Genomic DNA, 25,621 nt, shown 5'->3' on the forward strand with positions numbered 1-25,621 from the left:
TTCTTTTCTTTTCTTTTCTTTTCTTTTCTTTTCTTTCTTTCTTTCTTTCTTTCTTTCTTTCTTTCTTTCTTTCTTTCTTTCTTTCTTTCTTTCTTTCTTGTTTTTTTTTTTTCTGAGACAGGGTTTCTCTGTATAGCCCTGGCTGTCCTGGAACTCACTCTGTAGACCAGACTGGCCTTGAACTCAGAAATCCACCTGCCTCTGCCTTGGAATGATTTTTCAAGCCTTTTTTATACAGATTAATCTTCCATCTTCCCTCTCTTCTTCCTTTTCTTCCTTTGAGACTTCATTTTCTTTCCTATAAGATGGGGACCGATATGACTTTCGCTCTTGGAGAGACTAAATGAGATAGTGCATGTAACACTAATTCTAGGTCTAAAGCATATAGCAGTGATAACATTTATTCTAGAAGTGTATATCAGAAACTCTTGAGTTAAGATGCCTTTCATGTCTTTATGTGTGTTTCATTTTTCCTAGTAAGTGTACTGCTGTACTTTTCTGGTATATTTAATATATGCTATATATATGAATCAATTATATATGTGTTAAAACTTTAAAGATTGGCTAGCTGCTGGCTTTGTCCTAGATTGTTGTGTAGGGTGGACTGAGCAGGGGGCAAGAAGAGTTCATTCAGTTCATATGCCTAAAAGAATTTTCTAGACTCAGGTAGATATTATTGCACATGAACTTCGTATGTTTTTTTCATTACATTAGGTCATCATTTCCATTGGTTTTTGTAGTGGAAGTATTTTATTCCCTTCATTTTATGAAGATAGTCATATCATTTAAAGTAAACTTATAATGCTGTAATTTAGCATTGATCTCTGTAGTTATTGTCCTCCATGGTCTGCTTTGTCTTGCATTGAAAAAGGGAGATTGACTCATTTCCATACATGAGTCATTCTACATTAAAGGTACTTTTGATTTCTTTTACTCAAGATTTACTATTTCCTAGCCATTGTTCACTCCACTAGTTACTCCTGGATGTTTTGAGGGGAAAGCATCCATCCTGCAAAGCATTTAGTATGTGCGTGAGTGTGGGAATTGACTTCTCTCTTGATTCTTTCGGACTTCATTATCCTTCTATGTAAGACTGTAGACACCATCCAGACTTTGCCAGAAGTTTGCAGAGAAGAAAGACATTTGCATTGCAAAAATACTCTTAGAATTCTAGATTAGGCTTCACTTGAGAAAGAAAAATTCACCTTCAAAGTGGGAATTTCTCATTGCTTTCTCCACTCGTCTTTCTCCTTTTCATGTTTCCTACCTTCAGATTGTTGCTTCTTTCTTACTTAGTACAGTTTAATCCCACAAGAAGGTTATACAAGGTGTACCCCAACCTTCTAGCTTCCAAGGTGTTTTCCTCAGGTAGGATAGTTTCATTCCTATGTAAAGACAACTTCAGATTTTACTTGGATGTTTTTCATATATGAAGACAAGAAATAATAGCTAAAGCAAATGTGAATGCGGGCTGAGTCTTACTCAGGATGTGATTTTTCAATCTTGTAGGGATCCGTGAGATAGGTGAGTAGGTTAGGGCCCTTGCTTCCAATGACAAACCGTGTTCAGTAACTGAGTGCTCATGGTGGAAGAGAACCTACTCCCTCTAGTTGTCCTTTGAACATACTTTGAACATACTTCATAGTTTGTCCCATGAACATACTGAGGCATGTGTGTATGACAGACAGACAGACAGACACACACACACACACACAATTGTAAGCAAATGTTTAAAATCTATTAGAGGAGAATATCTTTTTTTGTTCAGCATTTTATTGTCTGTCTAAAAGATCTTAAAAGAAGAATAAGCTATGTGAATTAGTAAAATTTAAACTGGTACTTACAGGTTTTTTACATTATCCTTAGAACCCAGATTTGGTCACGTCTTCACTTAACTACTGTGTGTGGATCCTGTGTGCCATTGTTTTGTTTAAGCCTTCATGTACACACGTTCTTATTCAAGAAAACTGAGTTTTCTTTCAACTACGTCTTAGCTGCACTACAGCTGCCAGGCCAGAGAAGTGAAGGAGTGATCTGTTGTGTACAGGTCTCAGTCTAATGGAGGAGAGGGGCATAAAACCTCTCCAGTGCTCCAACTCACCATAACAGAGGCATTTCCAGTTACACGCATTACACCCGATGCCCTTAGTTTTAGACTTAAATATTTGTTGATTAAAATTGAAATTAAATATTTACTTTTCCATATAAAGACTGTACTGTTTGGCAGGATTAGAAAACTCTGATTTATCTACAGTCTCTTTTCATTTTTCTTGGGAGCAATGGGATACAATTTTTGTCAGATGACCAAAATTAAGAATTATTATCTAATTAAGAGATATAGAATTAACTTGATGATGGCTGCTTCAATGACAAAGTCTTCTATTTAGTGTAGCAATTAACCATTTTGTCTTACTGATCCTAAACATGGCTTTTCTACCCTTTTCCTCAGGCTTCGGAAACTTTCTGTCGCTGCAACATGGCTCTAATTTTCTCCTCCTCCTCTTCACAATAGAGGCTTCTTTGGGAATCCTGGGAATAGTCTTAAAACATTAATGATGCCCGAGCTCAGGAAGAGTATGACTTGGGATATTGGTGAATGCCTTTGAAATTAAGAGTTCTTTGCTTTTAAAGAATTAAAAAATCTGCACATTCCTTGAAGTAATTATTAAGATAACACTGACCAAGATGCATGTAATTGGAAAAAAAAAGGAATTTAATATAATAGGACAATATTTACCACTAAATTTCATACTCATTTATGTATGTATATTATGCATTAAAGAATTTACTAGATATTTTGGGAAATACACCATATGCAGTGTGTGTATAGAGGTCATTGTATGAAAACAAACTCGAATTCTAATCTCAGAACCTACCCCTTCCCCACAAGTGTATGTACGCATACTTTCATATTTTAAATTTAGACATTTATAGACTTGTGTTTAGCTTATTGAGAGGCTTAAGGGACTATTATAAAATACCAGTTTAGCCAGTGTTATTTGATTTTATTCACTGGACTGTTTGCCTGCCCATCCCCTCTGTTCTGTGAAGTCTTCAAGGGCAGGAACTGTTATCATGTTTTAAAATAGTTTCATCTCCTGTGCATAGTAAAGAGACAACTTGTTTAGTTAATACATAATGATCAGTGCAAGGATAAATCCTTTAAGAGTAAGTCAAAACTATGAAGATTTTTGAATATATCCAAATAATTCACAGTTGAAACAGATTTTTAAAAACTACATACATTTATCTATTTATTGTTCTTACAGTTCTTACAATTGACTCTTGCATTTCTATTCCCTCCTCACACTACAGAAAGTTGGAGATGCTCTATTGTATTTTACATATTTATTTACTTCTTTAAATACTTGGTTGTATTATTATTGAAATTGTATGATGTTTAAATTATAAAATTAAAAAAAATCTTTGTGTATGATGTGTATACACACACACACACACACACACACACACACACACACACACACACACGTATGATTTGTATTCCACCCAGAGGATAATCTTGGATCTTGGGCTTCATCTTCCAGTCTTTCATCTTTCTGAGGCAATATCTCAATGTGTCTTGCTGTGGATAGGAGCCTAGCTGGCTTGTGAGCTTCTAGGGATTCTCCTATCCCTACATCTCACCTTAGGAACACTGGGATTCCAAAATTGCCTTGAGTTCTGAGGATCTGAGCTCAGGTTCTCACATGTCTGCAAGTACTTTACCATGGATCCGTCATTACACAATATTCAACAATACCTGACAGAAGGTATTTTAGACTTGCTATACCATAAGCCACATGTACTGAGAACTCTGGATGTTGAAATTTTAATGGTGCTGTATTACTATGCAAGGCATGATATATTGAATTTAACCTACAAGCACAGAATATTATGTCTGGGTGAGGTTTTAGCAATCATAAGATATTTGGAAGCATTGAAGTATAAGAATTAAACCATGAGATCTAAACCAGACAGGTTAGATTTAAATCCCATTACTGCTAAATTATGTGATCTCAGACAATTACTTAATCTTGTTTCTTTATCTTGAAAATATAGCCTAAAATCAGTTCTTACCTCATAGGGTCATTATTAAGATTTAATGAGTTAATAAATGAAAATGACTTAAAACAGTTCTTATACATAGTGAACAATTAAGCACTGACTGTCACAATAATTGTTAGTTCAAATCCAATTATTTTCTTTAAATTTAATTTTTATTATATGAAAGAAACCTAAACTGTGGATAGTTAACATGACTTTTCAGGATATGCAAAAATTAGCAGCAATTCTGGGTACAGAAAACAATATTTTTATTTTAGTTGCTATTATTGTGTGTGCTTGTGTATGTATGACTGTGTATGTTGTTATTGTGTTATGGTGGTACACGTTTGGAAATCAAAGGACATCCTTTGGGAATTGATTCTCTCCTACTATGGGTTCTAATAATTGAATTCAGATTTCAAGTTGGCACTTGTAAGTGCCTTTGTACATTGAATCATTGTGCCTGCTCCAGAAGCAATGCGTTTTAGATTTGATTAGTGATAGTCTTTGTGTTTATTTCTAATTGTGCATATGTCTGTGTGTAGGGAATGTGCATGTGAGCAGTGGTGGCTGTGGAAAGGTCAGAGGCACAGGATCTCTCTAGAGCTGGAGTTAACAAGCAGTTGTGAGTTGTCTGATACGGGTGCAGGGTGCAGAGGACAGAACTCTGGTTCCCTGTAAGAGCAGTACACATTCTTAACTGCTGAGCCATCTCTCTAGCCCTAATAGTTTTTCTTCTTTTTAAAGGACCCCTAGGCTTGTAGAGAATTGAAAAGAAGCTATCAGATTTTACATGTGCCCTTTACCCTCCTGCCTTCATTTGTACCCTCCCTTACCGTGTCAATAATGTACTCATCGATTTACCCTGTCTAATAAATTCTATGGGTTTGAACAAAAGTACTGTCACATCTATCTGGTACCATTCAGGTCACACTGAGGGTAATTTTAAGCCCTGAACCATCCTCTGTTCTTCATTTATTCATCTCATTGTTACCATGACCCTGACTCTCATTTGCTGGATTTTTTTCTAGGATGTCATATAGTGGAATAATGTAAAAATTTCCTCCATAGCATTTCATGGCTTCTTTATTTTTAGTACTGGAAAACATTCTGTTGTCTTCATATACCACAAACTGTCCATTTATCTAATAAACTTGATTAACTGCAAGTTTGGGGAGTTACGACTATAGCTCCTGTAGAACGTTCTGTTGAGGATGTTTTAAAAAATAGATTTGCAAGAAACTGTCAGGTAGTTGTATTGTTTTCTATTGTTATCATCAGTGAAGGAGCATTTACGTTGCTCCACATTCCTACTAGCAAGCATTTGGTATAGTCAGTGTCTTGGGTTTTGGCTGCTCTAATGAGTGTACAGTGATATCTTATTGTTTTGCTTTGCACTACTTGAAGACAAATGACATGCATGTTTCTATTTGCTTATTTGCCATTGGTTTTCCTTTTCAGTGAGGTGACTGTTAAGCTCTTTTCCCACCTTTTAAATTCTGTTGCTTGTTTGAATTGAAGATATAATTTCATATCTTAGATAAGTATATATTATGATTTATCTGCTATAAATATTTCCTAGTTTTCTATGGCTTGTCTTACCATGATCTTTTTCAGTATTCTTCACATACAAAGAAAAAAATGGTGATTTTAATGAAGTTCAGTCTACGAATTTGTTCTTTCTTGGATCACACTGTTAGTGCTTTCCTTAAGGATTTATTCCTGTAGTTTTGGAGTCCTAGAGTGTTGGATTATATAGGTACCTTTACCCATAATTCCCAGCATTTCGGGTTGTTGTCCAGGACTTTTTCATGTTGTGTTGTTCTTGCGCTATTTGGTGGGAAATCTGCCTTTGTTCCATTGTGTTGCAGTCTTAGTTTGTTAACGATTAGTTGACTAAGTTTATGTGGATCTGTTTCCAGCTTCTCTACTCTTTTACACCATTGATATTTTATTTATTTATTTACTTTTTCAAGATGCACACTGTGTTGATTATATTATAGCTTTACGATAAACATGGAATTATCAGAGCAGCAAGGGGCAAGAAGATGTATGCTGATATATAGGCTGACCTTGAACTTAGTATGTTGCTAAGGATGACTATAACTTCTGCTCGATCTGCCTCCACTTCCTCTAAATGTGGGATTATAAGGATAAGACACTACGTCCAGTTTTAGGAAATGCTGGGGACTGAATCCAGGCCTTTGTGCATGCGAGGCAAACACTCTGCCAACTGACCTGTATATCCCTCCACTCAGCATGGTAAAATTATTTTGGTCATGTAAAGGAATACATTTTGAATTTTGTAGTAAGCTAAGCCATATAAAAGGGTGGTTTTACAGATACTATATTTAAGGTCATTGGTATCAAAATATAGCATTGGAATAAGTTAAGTGAACCCTCTTACCTTTCATTTTATGTGTGTGGATTCCTTTAGAAAAATTTACTCTATTTTAATATTTTTAAATGCATACAAATTATATAGTCAAACTGTATAAACAATATTAAGGAAGATGGGTGTCTACACAGATACAATACTCAGATATAGTTTGGTGCATCAGGAGTTGTTTTGAAAAAAACAAGGGACTTTCAACCAGTTCTATTTTCTGATGTTCATCATCCCAAAGCTGAAAATATATCACCACTTTAGAAAAGGCACCTGAAAGTTAGCAGAGGCTATGGGGAGTATGTGGGGACCAGTAATATAATTAGCACTATTTTCCTGGAGCTAGTGTATGTGAAAATTTGGTTAAAGGTATAGTATAAAGAGTTTCATTTTTCTTTCAAGGAAGGTTTATTTAAAAGCACCAGTTTTAGTTTTGCCTTCTAGTAAAAGATGAAAGGTTATTTACTGTAGTTTCAGATCCATATTGTATAGAACTTTGTCTTGCTTGAATGGTAACTCCTAATAGGTTTATTTCTCTGGTATACTATGTATTAAATGCATTGCACCTGTTCATACAGACCACATTGCATTGTGGTGTTTGTGTAGCTGGATGCTTCAAACAAGAAACCAGTCTGCTTTCTTCTAGGGTACTGGCCTATTAGCAAGTTAATTAAACTTAATTCTGTTCTTGTCTTGTAGTTTTGTTTATGGTCGTGGTTTATTTACCGAACAGTGGTTTCTTCTTTGCAGTTATCAGTTTTGTCTGAGATCAGTTTTCTTATTGTATGGAGTCTGTTTCTTACAGTCTCCTTTAAGACTGCTCTGACTTTAAAATCATTACTAAGCTTTTGTCAGAGCAGATTTGTTGACATTTTTCTCACATTCAAAAAATAAATTTGAAAGATTGCACAAATAAGCTATGTAATTCCTTATTTCCTGCTAATATGCAAAAATGTATTTATGATAATTACACACGTACTGTGTGCCAGAGCTGAAACAATACATTCCTCATAATGGAGCATAAATAAAGAAGGTGGAGCCAGCTGCTCTTAAACTGTTTATTTGCAAGCAGTAATGCTATAGAGAATATACCTTTTTCACTCTGTTAGTCTGGCAATACTGAACCTGTTGCTGCATTAGACGAGTTGCATTTTCCTGGATAGGGGAAAGAGGGCTGTCTGCTGTCTGGTAGGAGGGCTTTGTCTGTGCCTTTCTCTCTCTCTTGTTTCTGTTTTTCTTTCTCTCTCTCCTTCTCTTTCTCTCTCACTGGCTTGCTTGCTCTGTCTCTGTCTTTCTCTCTCTCTCTGCCCCCCTTCCCCTCCCTCTCTCTTGCTCTCTCTCTCTCTCTCTCTCTCTCTTCCCGTCTCTGTGGTTTGTAAGGTAGGTTGCAGTGTGTGTATATACACAACATCAAGAGCAGGAAAATGGACTCATTAGGGAGGCAGGCAGTCATTACCACTCACACTGTACTTCCAGGGAGACACCGATTATGAGAAGAGAAACTCAGCGCTGGGGAAGAAGGTAGGGGCAGACAACTTTCATAAAAACAACCCTGCCTCCTCAGTCCCCCTGCATTTATCATCTTATTTACTCCACAGTGCTTCTAGGCTTTCTTTCCTGAATTTTAATTTCTGTATTTAAATTTGACAGAGCTAATGCTAGCTTGAAATTTGGAACATCTATAGGAGGCCTACCCTCTACTAATTTTCTTAATTATTTAAGGGTGTGACCTTGTGATTCAGTTTTATTAGTTTAAAAATAATTACAAACAAACCTATTTTTCTTACTAAAGTAATGAGTAAATCAGAATCTTTCACTCTTTTAAAACAAACTCCTCCGTATGTTTGTCTCTTTGCTTTTCTCCTCTGTTTATGCAATTCCATCTGTCTGTCTATATATCATGTTGTCCTTATTTATTGCTAACTGGATTTTGTTAGTTATTTGCCAGTGAGTTTTAGCTGCAGAGCCAGTGTGGGTACTACCAAAATGAGACTCTTGTTCTTTGTTTTGCGTTGAAGTTTAAAGTCCATATTTACAGTATAGATTCTTTAAGCAGGTTGCATTCTTTATGCTAGCATGTTTATTTGATGACATTGGACATAAGGTGAAGGGTAGCCCCTCAGGGTGGGCAAGGATCAAGGAGCTTTTTTTTTTTTTTTTTTTTTGCTAGTACACATGTAGAAATAGTGCATCTTGGTTATAGTTTCAAAGAAATGGTGGCTATTTTCTAACTTTTTATTTTATAGATAGATTGTTGCATTTATATGGGTATTACTGTGGTTAGTAAGAGTACAAACTTTTTTAACAAGAAGTTTTTATCCTGGGATAGTTTCCTTTTAGTATGTTACTGCTTGTTTATGCTTAGGGAGGGAGGAGTGGAGACTGGCCTTTTTACATTTTTTTTTTTTTTAACAAAGTGGAAGCTATGGAGTGTATCAGGCCATTTTGTGCAACAACTGTAAGTATTCCCTTAACATATTTGAGTCCATAAATAATGTATTTGTTATTGCAAATATGCATTTGAGGATTTTTTTTTATTTCTTTTTTTTTTTTCTTTTCATGGTGGAAAAAAGCTATGCTTGAAACCCGCTTGCATTGTTGAGGAATTTTCTAGAATAGTGCTTTTTCAAAATTTCAAGGAGTAGTTAAATAAGGTGGATTTGAAGTGTACTTTTAGATGGACTTTTATTGAGGTTTTTGCAAAAGTAGAACTTTTATTCATCTGATAAAAATTAAGTCAGACAGAGAGGCACATAAATGTTTTCAGAATATACACGAGTAGTGATAAGAAATGAATGCTGATCTGTGGAGATGTTTGATAATAACAATCACCTTTTTGTAATACATTATTCATTTACTATAAGTAGCAGACTTTCCCCTGTTAATTCCATTAGGCCTCTCTGACAACACAAAGAAGTCCATAAAGCAATATTCTTAACCCACCTGGGACACAAGAGCAGACTCCACAACACACTCTCAAGGTTCAAACCTAGTAAAGCGTTTATTCAAAATCCATTATTATGGGAAGGTAGTGAACTTTTGCTACTAAAAGTCTTCTTTACCGCTTCTTTTAAAAAAATATACTTAGACTTTTAATTTAGTTTTTTTTTTTTTTTTTTTTCTCCACTGTCTTTTCAGCTGGAAAGGCCAGCCCTGACCAAGAGCATACAGACCTGAAGTACATTCAGTCAGGCCCTTTCAGAGATTGTTTTTTTTTTTTTTTTTTTTTTTTTTTTAAATCAAAGGTCCATGGAGAGTTTGAAGGAGGCTTTAGGAAATGTGTAGTAACACTGCGCATAGTTGATGTTTTGAATAGAATTTTTCCCATTTCAGACTGTGATCCAAAAAGTTGTTTCAGAACTTATAGGTCAGAAGTGTGTCTGTGTCGTACACCTGTTATTTTTGGTATTATCTCTTGAAGAATTATCTAAGATTCTCTTTTAGATAAAAGAAATCTTTCACAGACTGTTTGATCAATCATTTTTTGTGCATATGTATTTTGTGGAAATAGTGTGAATTTATGTATATAATTCACGTTTATATGGATCAAAGAATCAAGATACGTTGCTGATAGAATTTTAAATATTTCACATTGTGTTTTTACATTAACCACAAGTAAACACCAAATGCTGTAACTCCAAAAGAGAATGGAAAATTTTTTACCTCCCTGAAAGGATAAAAGCAAGGAAAATTTTAGTCATTTCTGTGGTGGTTTTAATTTTTAGAATGTGTTTTCTTTTGCATTATAATTCTTGGTTGGCCTTCAGTAAATCGAAAATATTTTTAGGATGAAAAATAATCTTGCCCTTTTCTGGGAGGAACTGTCACAATCCGAATGCTACAGGATACTGTAAGATGTGCATAAGTAAACTTAAAGCCAGTGCCCTCTGCTGCCTGGGGATTTGGAAGGCTGAAAGGCTGCGTCACAGGAGGGCTATAGAGTGCCAGAAAAATTCATTAACCAGTCTTGCTGGTTATGGGGGGCTCATCTTCCTGTTTAAGTCCTGAAGCCCTGGTCAGGTCACAGTGTGTTTCATTTTAATGTTAGAGCAGACAGTTATCTAACACACCCACATGAGGAAGTGCTCTAAAGCAGTTATTTCATGCTTTGCCATGCCCTGTAGCTAAAACAATTTGGTATTGAGTGACGTGTGTGTGCTTTTTAACTCCTATCCGATGAAAATCAGCTTTGGCTCTTTGAAAAGCACCCAAACAGTGGAATGCCAAACAGTATGATTCAAATGCTAAGCACATGCCAGTTTAAACTTTCTAAATTTTTTTTAACTGAAGGGCGAATCAGTATGATTATTTTTAATAGAAAGACTATGTATGATTTCCTGGATCTTACTCAGTAGGGTTTCAAAAATTGCAGATCCCTTTCCTTCATATTTTTTTCCCTGCAGAAGCCTATATTCATCAAAAGGAAAGCAGCTGCGTACTTTCTCCCTGAAATGTTAACAAATAAATGGCATTCCTGTTTATTTATCTATTTTTGAATTTTAATGATTAGTCCTTGTGCTAATTAACAAATTCCTGTATTCATAAAATCTGGCACTATATAAATAACCAATTGTGTGATTATCTACACATGTTCTGGCTTTCTATAAATATAGAAATTATTGGTGGATGTGTCCACGGACTTGCCCAGCCCTGAGGTGTGGCTGGTCATGCTGTCACATAGGAAGCCAAATTTAGGCCCTGAGCAACGTGTTGCTCCGAGGTCTGGCAAGGTATGTGGAAGCAGCATCTGGCCCCTATGCTCACTGTGATCTTTGCTGGCAAAGGGAGGTCTGCTGTTGACATTCTTTGAATGCTGCTGGTTCCAGCCTTCTTCAGTCGTAAGCATGGCTCTTGAGAATAGCTGGTGATAATGGGCATTCAAGCTGCCCCACCTTGGACCTACTTAAAAGTACACAAATTAAGGTTTTTAGTAGAAAATGTGCTTTATTTACATCTACGAAAGAAGCCCATCCTAACTTTCTTAACTAGTAAAGACCTAAGCTGTACTGAAGAGAAAAATCTGACTATTTTCAGTTACTCGGCTCTATAAAATACAAACAAATTTTAGAAATTTGGTATCACAAAGAAATAGGCTATCCTACTGTAGTGACACTACACACTGTCAGTTGTGCAAAGTATACTTACAAGTGCTTTTATCTCTCCATTAAAAAGAATCTTGAAGTATCTTACAAAGTAGCAGGTTTCCATGTCTTTTTGTCTATACTTAGTTTTGGTTGACCCTTGATGGCATCCACTTCCAGAGGTCCTAACCTAGTCCTTCTGTCTGCCTGTGTTTTCATGTGCCAGCACCATGTTTTAACGAAGCAATCTGTTCTTTGCTTAGAGGCCAAGGCCTTTTAAATATTTTTTTCATTATGTAAGACATTTTGGTTGCTATTATGTAATCCCTTAACTTAGCCAGGTACTTTTCATTTGTGACCCAAAGTCTAAAAGCTACATGCATATTCTACACATTCTAGAAAATGTCTGACTTCTTGTCCTGTTACACAAATGTCCTATAATCACATATCAGTATTGATACCTATTATATTTAATGTGCCAAGAATAATTTCAAGCTGTTTCAGAAGCAGTAGAGGCAAATTTCTGAGGCTCTAAGAAGGAATAGTGCCACCTACCTGTATTACTGTTGAACATGTGGTATTTACCACAGTAGGTGTTCAAAGCAGCCTTCAAGGGCTTAGAAGTGGGACTTTTTCTGTGACTCTGTACCTCCTGTGGTAATGGACACATTGACAAATACTCTGCTGATTCTGCATTCAACTGAGGGAAAATTATGCTTGATTTTGGCTCCATAATATCTCTTCCACTCCAGGATCAAGCTCTTTGGTTATTCTACAGTTCACTTGAGAGTCATCAGCTTGAGGACATGGAACTTTGCCTTTCTGGAATCTTTTGACACTCAACTGAAACTCTAGGCAGTGTTTTGTAGTTCTGTTAAGCAATGCAGCTCTTACATAACCACTTTTACCCAGACAAATTTAGCAGCTTTTCTACATAAGAATGTTGAGAAGAAAGGAGCATGAACAGTAAACTGGTCAGTTCTTATAGTGGGCAGATGGAACCACGCACAATTTTCATGAATTTGAGTGCTTTCCATCGCAGCTGATTGAAAGGGTCATGATTATCATATACTGTTTGCTTTGCTGCTATAAGAAGTAGCTTTGCTATTGAAGACATCTGTGTCTTCAGATAAGATGAATTTAATGCTCATATTTCACATTAAGCAGTTAAGTATCAAGAATTTATTCAAAAAGTTCTCATTAAACTACTAATGTAAGTTATATTAAAAATATATTCATGTAGAGTTTGCAGTTAGAAGGATAAAATGAGGCCAAATAAATTGAAAACCATACAAATGGGAATAATTACAAATTACATATAGTGTTATTTTGTCCTTAAAGAAACTGAATGTGAACCTTATTTTTGAAACCATAAAATTTGTTATATAAATGTTAACAGTTAGGAGCCTTTAGTTTTTCTCTTTTTATTAAATTACCATAGATTTCTGTTTTTAGTTTTGCTTTTAAAATATCATATGGATTTACAATCTAGTTGTAATTTGTTGTTGTGAATTCATTTTGTAGTTTGATCGTTCCAGCAAATTATAGGAGTGTTTTCGATTCGTATGGGTATGCCAACTTAGCCATTAGTAAAAATAATTAGCAGAATGCTTCTTCAGGTTAAGTAACTGTTTTGGTTCTCATATGCAAATGTGAAAACTGTATGACTGTCATTTAAAATAAAAACACCTTACCTAGACATCCTTTTTTGTGGTTGTCTAAGTAGAAGTTAGGCAAATGCTATTGGGAGTGCTGCTTTACACTGTTTCTTGGTGATTTGTTTTCTTTTTAAAATATCGGACACACTAAACTCCTCTTAATTCAGTAAATACACTCCTGTTCTTTATATATTTATTCATTGTCCCTGTGTTCTTGGTCATATATTCTTATCACCTGGGTTCCAAATAGGATCAAAAGAAGTAAAATCCTTGTAACATTTTGTGGTTTCTTATATCAGCAATGATCTTTATTCCCTGATTTCATCTACAAGGAAAAGAAATAGATGTTATTAAGAAGGAAATTGAAATAAGTAATATTGAGAGTGGGAGGAGTTGGTGAAAGAAAAATACTTTGTGCCCAACTTAGGAAAAAGCTATTTGACCCATTCCTACAGCTTCTGTTTTCATCCTGCTAAAGCAAATAGATCTAAATACTCTGTTCATCCCAATTCAGATTCTAATGGTGTCACTTGAACAAGGTTATAGCAGAGTCAAAGCATCTCACATGAGTAGTACTGTCAGTATCAGGCTTCTTGCTGTCCTTTAATCCTTGGGGTTTGAGCTGTGAGCAGATCTTCATATTGGTGAACTGATGTATTTGTTCTGTAAGAAGCACCAAAGCGGCACCATGCGCTGAGTTACAGTGGGTGAGCTGATCCACCAAGTTGTGTGTGTGTGTTCTCTTAAAACAAAGCCAAATAATTTTATATAAAGCAGCAACCAAAATACCCTCTTAAACTTTCCACCAGACAAAATGGATTCAGGTTTTGTTTTACATAAAGGCTTTCTGAAACCAAGTTTTAATAGCCCATTCTTTGTTGCATCCCACCATCCTGCCCATTTGGTGGTTTGCTTTGCAAATGTTGAATAGTTACAGATAATTCTTTCCTTTTAAGAAAAAATTGTACACTTACATTCTCAGTATACCCACCAATATGGAGATATCTAGGACCTACACTCAATAGTTTCGTTCTATCAGTTGGCCATGAAACATATGAACAAAAGTTTAAAAACTTTTTTTTTTTTTTTCTGGTATGTTGAGAAAAACCCTACAGTCTGCTACAAAGCTCTTCCTCTGGAATCAGGTGGTATTAATTAATGCAAGAAAGGATTTAAAGTAACTAAATCTGGAGGCCTTGTTTCTTTTGACTGTGATTTTAAGTAAGTCACAATCTCTGTTTTGCAGGATTTTTTTTTTCTTTGACAGTAAAACTTCTCTGATTCTGGTTTTTTTTTTTAAAGTCTTAAACAGTGTGATTTTTGTTTTAGGTAGCTGTATTTGTAGCTCTCTGTTCATAGTTTCTGTTTATAAGCTAAAAGTGTATGGAGGCAGTTTGGGTTCATAGTGGTGAAAGAGTAGAAGGAGCCTGTGGGGTCTGAGAGAGCACAGCACCTTAATTTGGAGGTGGTGGGTATCAGGGTAAGGAAGTGTCACAATAGATTATTGGTCTTATTTAATGACTCAGTAATTGCAATAAACCAAAAGTTCTTTTTTGATAGACTGAAGGACTCAATTGCCTGTGGGTAGTCTAAGAAAAGACAGTTTTAAGTGAGTGGAGTGCAGCCTAGCTTCCATGGCTCCTCTTTCTCACTGGCCACTAGATGGAGAGGTGGTCCGTGTCCACAGCTTGTCCATGGTACACCGCTCACTTCTGAGTTTCTACTGGCAAAGCCAAACTGGATGCCTTTGAACATTTTATGAACACAGACATGATATTTAGGTGATGCCATCAGAGAATACACTGTCTTCTATAAAAACATGATGTGATTTTCATGAAAGGATTCACAAAGATTTGTTCTTCCTTAGCCCCCTGTAAATACTGGCAGACATGGGAGGCCAGTATCACAGCTCTGGTTTTAACTGCTACAATAGACCCTTTTGCCTCTTTCAAATTTGTCCATTTAGAAAGGGCCTGGAATGAATGTCAGCACGACAGTGCCACCTTGTGTCCCTGTTGCTATGAGAGTAACTAATGCATGAGCCAGTGAAAAGGAAAGAACTGGACATTCAGAAAAATATTTGCAATTTGTTCTAAGTCTTGGTTTTGCATTAATGATACAAAAATTCATATGAAGTGTTTTAGTGTGTTTGCAAATTCCTAATTCTCAAGAAAATATTAGGATCTGTGTATTTCTCTCTCTCATACTAGCATTAAAAATTCTTTTAAAATGCTGAGTTCAGGGAGGGACATATTTAACTTAGAATTAGAGATGGAGAAGACAACAAATAGGAGAGATTTCACCCAGTTCTTACTGCTTATAAAACTGAAACTCAGCACATCAGACACGGAGCTATTTCTTCTTTTGAATTCTGACGGGAACTTTTATATGCATTCCTTGTAATACTACTTCTCACATTCACTTGTCATTGTTTCTGAGCATATAGGCGGTGTAAGCCCTGGGCTGGAGGATGAGACTTATGTATAACTGTCTGTCATTCTGAAACCTTCTATGGTATTCAGAATACTCACTCAAGGTACTTGAGGTCCACATGAATACTTATACTGGGCAGTTTATGACACATTTATTTTGAACACACATACATAATACACACCACACAAACAGACACACACACACACACACACACACTTACTTTACCCTTCTCTCTCCAAGATTTAAATGGTTTTCAAAGCATTTCTCTTTTGGAAGAACACCTTTTGACTTACCTCCTTTTCAAACAATCCTCTCTAACTTTCTCTTTGATCACATATATACACATACATATACATATAGTTTTCTTCTTTTTTAATTAATTTATTTTTTTATACTCCATATTTTATTTCCCCCTCCATCCACCCTCCAACTGTTCCACATCTCACACCTCCTCCCCACCCACCTGTCTCCTCGTGGATGTCCCTACCCCCCATTCCACCTGACCTCTAAACTCCCTGGGGCCTCCAGTCTCTTGAGGGTTAGGTGCATCATCTCTGAATGAACACAGACCGGGTAGTCCTCTACTGTATGTATATTGAGGGCCTCATGTCAGCTAGTGTATGCTGCCTGTTTGGTGGTTCAGTATCAGAGAGATCTCGGGGGTCCAGATTAATTGAGACTGATGGTCCTCCTACAGGATCGCCCTTCTCAGCTTCTTCCAGCCTTCCCTAATTCAACAACAGGGGTCAGCTGCTTCTGTCCATTGGTTGGGTGCACCTCTGACTCTTTCAGCTGCTTGTTGGGTCTTTTGGAGGGCAGTCATGATAGGTCCCTTTTTGTGAGAGCTCCATATTAAAATGACATTTTCTGTTTGTGTGTGTGTGTGTGTTATAGTTGGCTGTGCTTCATAACAAAATCTTGTGCTAATGTGAATGAGATACTTGGCCCTTCTACATCAGTGCATAAAAGCATTGAACTGATCCAGTTGATCTGAAGGGTGTCAGCTCATGAATTTTGGAAGGCCTGCTCTTGTGTTTACATTATTTTTGTACTTTTGGCATCTCAGTTTTTGAATTACTACTATAGCTAAAAGTTAAATTACTCATTGTTGAAAATACTACTTGTTATCTCATGATTTAGAAGAGAAAGCTCTTCTTATAGTGGTTAAATTTAATCTGGGCATGGGAATTATAACTGAGAGGCATCGTAAGATTTTGCATTTTATTAAATATTTAGTTTGGTTGATTGGGCTACCATCATCTTTCTCTTTTAAGCTATAAAATAAGTAGAATAATTTTAAAGAGCAACTACTTGCCACCTACATATTATTTCATGCTATTTTAAACTTCTTTTTGCTCTTTTAAACTTTATTCATAACTTTTTAATGTCAGCGTTATGGTTTAAGTTTCACATGTTTTTTTTTATGGAATTTATCCTTGAATTTTAAGTCCACATATCACTGAAAACACAAATAAACTTAGGATTGGATAATTCACTTAATTTTTTAAGTTTGCCTTTATAATTTTTAAAAAAGCAGTAGTAGATGTTACCTTTCCTATAAACTCTCATAGAGTCATTGTGAGGATTAAACGAGTGAGTTCATGTCTGTAAAGCTTTCACGAGGAGTAAAAGCAGTGTACACGAAGTGGGTGCTCACAGCCAGCTATTGGATGGAACACAGGGTCCCCAATGGAGGAGCTAGAGAAAGTACCCAAGGAACTGAAGGGGGCTGCAACCCTGTAGGTGAAACAACAATATGAACTATCCAGTACCCCCTGAGCTTATGTCTCTAGCTGCATATGTAGCAGAAGATGGCCTAATAGGCCATCACTGGGAGGAGAGGCCCCTTGGTCTTGTAAACTTTATATGACCCAGCACAAGGGAAGGCCAGGGCCAAGTAGTGGGAGTGGGTGGGTAGGGGTGCAGGGGCGGGGGTGGGGTATAGGGAACTTTCGGGATAGCATTTGAAATGTAAATAAAGAAAATAATAATAAAAAAAACCGTAAAGTAGAAAAATAATTTACTTTATTCATTTTCATTATGTTACTTAATTCTAGATTTGATAATTGTACTTTTCCATCTGTCATCCCTAATAAATTTTTATTTTTTGAAATAAAAAAAAAAGCAGTGTACAAATACTAAGGAGTGTCCCTGCAATTACTGCTGTAACTAAAGAAGGAATGATAATAAAATCCAAGTCAGAGCAAAACACACAGCCTAAGAACATTGAAATCTGGGACATTACTTAGACGGCTTCTCTGTGGCAGCAGACTCTTTAGAGATGGTCTCGAAATTTTCTGTATTTTGTCTTAATAACTAACAAATGTAAAACGGGACTACATCTACTGTCTTTTAAATAACTTTTTAAACTTAGTGTTCACAAGTTACTTTTGATCATGATATTATTAAGTATAGAAGCTAATTTTTAAAAAGTAAGCAATTATTATGGGAAATGTTTTCAAGTATTTAATTATTATACCATATAGTTCATTGGTTTTTAAGCATCAGGGTGCATAATAATCACCCTACAGTATTTCTTAAATTTTAGTGATCCAAGCTCCATCACGAGTAATTTGGTCAGTGGAACTCAGGAATCCTGCATTGTAGCTGGGCCAATCAATTGAGAAAATTTTAGTTGACTTTTATGTCATCTACATATAGCCTCAGATGTATCACAATCATCAGGTGAATTTTCATATGCATGGATTCCAAGGTCACATGTATCTTATAAAAGCTACTCCATCAGTTTCTATTGCAAACTATGAGAATGACTGCTTTTTTTGTTTTTTAAGGTTTAATGTTACAATGTTTATCGATGCATCTAAATTCAACTTCATCAATCATATGATTCCTTAACTAAACACAGCTGTATTATTTTACATGTGAAAGGCTAGTCAGTACTGCCATATATTAAAAGTTTAGTCTTGTCGTATAATCAAAACCTACAGAAGGGCAATACTTTTTGTTTTTCACACAGGTTACTTAATTTGATCTTTACCTACAAGTCTGCATGTATAGTGATAGTCTGTCTGTGCTTCAGATGAAAACCCCTGTGACATTAGTTGACAGCTGTGTACATCAAAGCTGAGATTCAGTGTCTGTATTTTTTCACTACATTATATTATTTTCCCCATATCTAATGAACCTTTATCAAATTCTCATTAAGTGGTAGTATCTAATTTTGGGAGGCATAAATGTGTGTGAACCACTTGATATAATAGTTATTAATTAAATCATGTTGATGGAAAGAAATTCTTACTTTTCCATTGAAAATGATTTCTGGATGGAGGTAGAAATAAAATACCAACAATCAAAAGGAGCCTCCATAGTTCTACTAACTATAATTATTGAATTCTTAAGTAGCTTTGCTTATGGGACTTTGGAATCCCTATATCAACATTATGAGGTATTTCCTCCAAGAAAAGAAAACTAGGCTTTTAACAGTTAAGTGACTCACACATGATTGCATATCTAGTAAGGGGCAGAACTTAGGTTAAATATGGATTCAGTCTAATATTGATAGCAAAGAGTTAGTTCTCTTAATATATTATCAGTACTTTAAAGGTACTCCTTACAATCATAGTATACCCCAGAATAAAAAAAGTGTAACATTTGTTAACCACAAGTCACAAAGTGCTAGTAAGCTTTATAGGACATAAGTTTGTTTCTAATGCATGTAGAATAGTCACAGTGTAAAGAAACTATGGTCTATATCATCTATGTTTGAAAATAACCATGATCTTATAAATTAAGATACATATATAGTTTGGAAAAGTTTTGATGACAACTTAATTCATATATTAAGCATTGTATGTATATATGTATGTATGTATGTATGTATCCACAGACTTAGTAACAGGGGAATGTAATCTTTTCTTTAGAAGAATTTCAATTTTGGGGGATTTGGATTACATTTGAAATTCTAAGAGTGACCTTTTCTCAAATTACACTCTTTTAGGTTGTCATCTAGGGAAGAATGAAGGGTAGATCTTAAAATTAAGAAGTTTACCTACTCTTTTTTTCAAATATAGAAATTAAAACATGATTTTGTAGAAAGTCAAATTTAGTAACGGAGCATGAAATGGAAAATTTTGTCAGTAATTTATTTAAGCTCCACAGGGAAAATTCTGTAGGCTCTTTGAATATCCTAAATTTATTTTGATTTGAGACCAGCTTAAAGGGCATGTCTATCTTAAAACAGTTCTCCATTTTTCTGAGGAAAATTCCACAGGAGCTAGTAGTAGTTGGAGGTAGTATACCAACAGTGACCCTTTTGGGTCCAAATAAACACTTTGACATAACTCACTCCTTCCCATTCCTGAAGCCAAAGTGTGTCCTGACTACTGGGCATGTTTGTTTGATTTTTGACAGCTAATTTTATTTCTTTGCAAACACACAAAGTCAGAAAACTTAATGGGGAGGGGAAGGTATTACTGGTATCATGTGATGAGGTTTTAGCTCAGAATAAACTGTAAAACCGTCTAGCCAGTACAGATGTATGGGGAGAAATTGGTTACCCTTGCTTTGCAGAGTAGGAAGGAGAAGCCTAAATAGGTAAAATGACTAGTTACAGTTGCACATGTGTTTTCAGTGGTGGGACTTGTACTGGAACTATTTCTTCAGTGAGAACATTGGTTGGCTTGGTGCCTCTGTTGATGAAGAAACCCTAACATCTCTGCAGCCTGTTTCCTCCCTCCTCTCTTCTTGCTGTTGCTGTAGTATCTGAAAACTATTTTCGTGATAGTTTCAGGCTTAGGTAGACTGTGAGGTAAATTTTGAGTATGAAGGATGTTTAGAACAAGCTGATCTGTAAGGCCAGTATGCATCCTTTTACGCATGTGTATCTCTTTTATTTAGATTATATATGTAATAATCGTGGGGTTAAAAATAGAACATGTTGTTGAATAACTAGAGATTGTGCTCATGGCAGAGCTCTAAATATGGAAATTGTAGTGAACACATAAGGTTTGAAAAACAGCTTCATAATAATATTACATGGATTTAGAGTAGATACATTAATTAGAACTTTAGTCCTTGAAAGGTTTATAAGACCTCTTGTGAGGCTATGCCAGTGCCTGGCAAACACAGAAGTGGATGCTCACAGTCAGCTATTGGATGGAACACAGGACCCCCAATGGAGAAGCTAGAGAAAGTACCCAAGGAGCTGTAGGGGGCTGCAACCCTGTAGTTGGAACAACAATATGAACTAACCAGTACCCCCTGAGCTTGTGTCTCTAGCTGCATATGTAGCAGAAGATGGCCTAATTGGCCATCATTGGGAAGAGAGGCCCCTTGGTCTTGTAAACTTTATATGACCCAGCACAAGGGAAGGCCAGGGCCAAGAAGTGGGAGTGGGTGGGTAGGGGAGCAGGGGTGGGGGTGGGGTATAGGGAACTTTCGGGATAGCATTTGAAATGTAAATAAAGAAAATAATAATAATAAATAAATAATAAAAAAAAAGAAATCGGATTTCCCATTCTTTCTTTTCCTCAGATATCTCCTATGCTTGAGCCTTGTGGGAAAATTTCACCTTGGTTCCCATCTTACCTGTTGAGGTCAAATCTATTAGTCAGCTTCTCACTGTTACAGTAAATATAAAAATCTGTGGATATTGCAATGTGTAAGCAGTAGCTTCACTTTTCATTATAATGCCGTCTTACTGGTTTCTCTGTGCCAACTGAAGTACAACCTGAGTTTTACTTGGTCACCGGAAGCTAACTCAGTAACTGCATAGAACTCAGGGGGAATGTCATCATATTCAACATGGTTTGCACACACTGCAGTAGAGTGTCCAGTCCTTTAAACTTTGGTTAGTGAATGTTTCAGTTATTACCAAATATTAATGCAGATCAGGTAGATGGTTCTCATAATGACATATCCACAGCCATCAGAGTGTTGGATTCTATTCTAAGAATTGAAATTAATTAATTGAGGCCAAAAACAGCCATACATTTGATTCACAACTGTGTCCTATTTGCCGATAGCAGGGTTGGTAGGGTTGGTTGTGTTTTCATATCTCCGCAATGGAGACAGTCTGAGTGACCTGAGGAGCCCTGTGATTAGGGCCTGCAGCTTTGTTAGAAGTGGAGTGCAGACTTCTCACCTTCCATTCAAATTAACACCAATTGTCAAGAAGTTAAATGTGGTTCTGTAAGAAATGGAGAATGCTTAAACTAGAAGTAGCTAAAGTACAAGTAACTAAATGACATCTTCAAAGAATTTTACTTATTTTTCCACAGTTTTCATTTGGACTTCATCTTTATTAAGTTTTCAAAATTAAAGATGAAGTTGACCGCCTTAAGGAGACAGTAGCCTTAGCCTACAAACTATAAAATAATAGTTGGTACAGTTTGGGTGTCTCGGGGACAGATAAATGTGTTCTTATCTACTACAAATTAATTATTTAGGTAAAATTCTCTAGAAAAATAGGTACTGATCCCCAACAAGTTATTTATGGATAATTTAGGACATAAAAAAGAGGTAGCAGTTTAAAATTTTCCTTATCCTGTTTTTAAAATTATGAACATAGATTTGCATGAGAGGGAGAGATTTGGTTAATTGCCATTTAAATATGCAGCTCCAGGTTTGTGGGCATCTCTATGAGCCAGTATACAAAGACCATAGAAAAAGATTCTTGTTTGGAAATTGCATTTCATGTGGTTAAAAACACTAAAGAAGTTTCTTGTTATAATAGGGTGAAAGTGGTTACCAAAGAAACAAAAGTTTCTTATCGCTTGGCCTGAGGCAAATGTGGCATATTAAGCTTAAAATGAATTCTTGTCTCAGGAGTGCACACAATTCTTATTAATGTCTTAGAAATTATGCATACAAAGGAGAAAAGGAATAGCACTTTCAAGATACATTTGAGAAAGCATCTATTGGGGTACAGATGCTGTCTAATATGTAATGTGGATACTTAAGCATCAGTCAGATTTTGCTGTTTTTACCTCTCTTACTGGGGCTTAACATTGTGGAGAATGACTTGTTTTTGTCTTGAAAGGGCCTTTTTCCTCATGACAGTCAGGTTCCTGGGTGTCCTGAAAGAGTTAATGTAGTTTCCAAGAGTGCCCAACTTCCTTCCAGGGAGTAGTGAGTGCATGTGAGCTAGTCTGGCTCCAGGATATGTGTTCACATCCCAAAACCAATTTGGCACAACTTGAAATGTCTGCTAGGCAGAGGATTCAGTGTTGTTAGGCCACGCAATTAGTGCTTTATTTCATGAGCACCAAATTCACCCAATAGTGTTTTGTTGTAAAGAAGAGCCTGAAATTCACAATAACGGGTTTCATTTATCAGAGCCATATGGGACTCACCATCTTTGGATATATTTGTAAGGCTTTCACAAAGAAGAATCCTGAGGCATCTCAGATTTCACGGATTGGAGGGCAGTCTGGATGAGGGTCGTTTGTTTGGAAATGATGAACTGTCCTTTCATATGTAGCCTCCAATTTCAGTAATCCTTGAGAAGATCCAAAAAGCCAGGAAAGAGTTAAGTAAGCCTCAGCTTATTAGCTTTATTGGACAATAAAGACCATGGTTTTTATTCTTAGGTCTGGTTCAAATGCCAAGTGCATCTTTGATGTTAAAATTTGGCCACCTATTCTCTGTAGTTTGGGATGTGAGCCTGTATGAGAGGGAAGGTGGGTTCGAAGCCTCAACCTTTTTTTTTTTTTTTTTTTTTGTCACTTTCTGCTAGTCGGTCTTGGTCATATGTCAGTGGGTTGCCGGGAAGCTCTGAGTAAAATAGTGAACTGAAAATTTAACCATGGTACTTTTGATAGCTGATAATTCAACATTATTTCTGTGCTACCTCTTTTCCCTGTGATCTTTAAGGGGGTGATGCAAGATGTTCCCAAAAAAGTGCTAATATAAATTGATTTTTAAATAAGTTTCTTTGTTACTAGTCTATAAACTTAGATATTTCTTATAAGATATTTCTTCTGTGATTCACTTGGCTAATACTTTTTTTTTTAGTTTCTTATTTTATTTGGCTATTGATGACTTATAAACTAATGTTTAAACATTCATTAATTAAATATAAATATTTTTGAAATATAAAGTACTATTACATAATAATGACAACCATTAATTTTATTATAATATTTTCAGATTTTTGAATGTTGGTTCTGTAGGTTTATTTATTGGTTGTTTAGGAGCTCTTGGTGTTGCCTGATACATCAAGCTAAATTTGAATCCGTACAGGTAGTTAGTAGCACTGTGACAGTTGATGTTGCCTGTATGAAACTCATATAAACTTCATAAGGGTGCTGATTTCAACCTTTAGTTATGATATTGGCATTCACTTGAAATAACTTTTGTTCATTTTCAATATTATTTTATTGCACTTGCTTTTACTTTACTATTATTGAATTTATACTGAATATTTAAACACTTCACTGGTTAACAGTCCTTTTATTGGTATGTTTTAGGTTTCCCAGAGAATGGTCACTGATTTTTTTTTCAGTTATAAGCATGTTGAGCAACTCAACTTTAATACAATTTAGCATGTTCTTTATAAAAATTTCAACTCTACATTGATACTATTATACATTTTAAATACTACTTCATAAGGAGCAAGATATCTGTTCCTTTCCATTCCTTTGCTAATGTGTATTATACTGGGGAAGAACAGTACTTAGATATTTCTGACAAAGCACATCTGGAGTGGGTACACATGTGCTTCTATAGGGTGTTTACTCATGCTAGGCTATGAGACTGCTGAACAATAGGTAGAAAATTGGAATTACAGAATTCAACTATAACTGCTGAAATCAACTTGAGCATTAATTGTGCTAGGTGGTTGACTGTCTTATGATCTCTCCTTTTCTCTTTTTCATTCTTAGTCAGAGGTTCTCAATTTAATACCTATAATCAATGGTTAAAATTCTTAAAATTAAGCTTTATTGTTTTCTTATTTCAACAAATAACATGTATTGTGACCAAAGCAGACAGAATTTTCTCACTCAAAATTTTATTATGAACTAAAAATGAACTCTTTTTGATGATGCTTGACATGTTATATAAAGAATTTTGAAACATTTCCTTTGTGAAAGCAATGCAGGATTTGGGATAATAGTTGTCAGTAGCAACAAGGAGTTAAAAATGGTACTGACACTCAGGTTAGAATATGTAGCTCTGGATAAATGGTGTTTGAGTGGACTTTGGCTTCACTAATGAAGTATAGGCTGTGAGGAGAAGATAGGGAGATAGGCGCCTGGGGCAAACACAGAAATATAAATGTAGTTGTGACAAGCAGAGATGCAGTCCTAGTGAATCTTCCTGACAAAGGTCACAGAGGATGGAGGAGGAGGAGGGCAGTAGTGGATGGAGTGTATGTGTAGATGATAACACATTTGGATGCTGAGAAGACAGTGCTAAGCAAAATGATTGGGATTCTTTGTTGTTTGATGTCTGTAGTGCCCAGCTTTCTGCATTTTATTGAGGTTCTCGGGTAGAGTTGAGTGGCTCTTGTAAATAGTGTTTATCATATACATAGGATCACAGATCATTTGTATTACAGCTTGTGATGACAGAGCTTTTTGAGCTTAAGTTATAGTAGGTTTCAGTTCATATTCTACAGGCAGAATCTCTGTTGTTTTGTTCAAATGATAAGTATGTTTACATGGGCAGAAGCGTGAGGTGCATGTCCATATGGGCACATGTATGGAATGGTTACCTCTGGCTCCCAAGTCTGTTGCCTTTTTCTTCTAACTTTTGCTTTATTGCCATCCCCATCCCACTCAATAGTTTCTGGGCTGAAAATGAATGTTTAGCTTTATCAGTTTATGTGATTTTATTTCCTTTGTTGTTTTGTCCTCTGAGTTCGACTTTACCTCAAGAATTAAGCCCAAATATCATGAATTTTAGTTTTCATATACAAGGTGTTTCTATTTCTTCTCTGTCCGTTTGTCCATGTGTTTGCTGATCCCTGATAGGCTGTTCATTGAGACAGCAGTTCGTTCTCTCTCTCTCTCTCTCTCTCTCTCTCTCTCTCTCTCTCTCTCTCTCTCTCTCTCTCT

The 25,621-nt window shown here is 35.9% G+C and overlaps 1 protein-coding gene across 16 annotated transcripts in view; it reads left to right on the forward strand.

The window, feature by feature from the left end:
- The window catches only part of Zbtb20 (zinc finger and BTB domain containing 20), a 726,359-nt gene that overhangs the window by 26,484 nt on the left and 674,254 nt on the right, over positions 1 to 25,621 (forward strand). For 14 of the 16 annotated variants that reach the window (XM_029544691.1, XM_029544687.1, XM_029544690.1 and 11 more), the window contains exon 1: positions 7,754 to 7,951. The exons of 1 other annotated variant lie outside the window; for it this stretch is intronic. The gene's annotated coding sequence lies outside the window, so the exon portion shown is untranslated. Of the gene's footprint in view, positions 1 to 7,753; positions 7,952 to 8,847; positions 8,889 to 25,621 lie in introns of those variants that run through there. One more of the 16 variants, XM_029544668.1, reaches the window with a different exon arrangement.

The sequence above is a fragment of the Mus pahari genome, chromosome 12 (genome assembly GCF_900095145.1).
Source record: "Mus pahari chromosome 12, PAHARI_EIJ_v1.1, whole genome shotgun sequence".
NCBI classification, from domain to species: domain Eukaryota; kingdom Metazoa; phylum Chordata; class Mammalia; order Rodentia; family Muridae; genus Mus; species Mus pahari.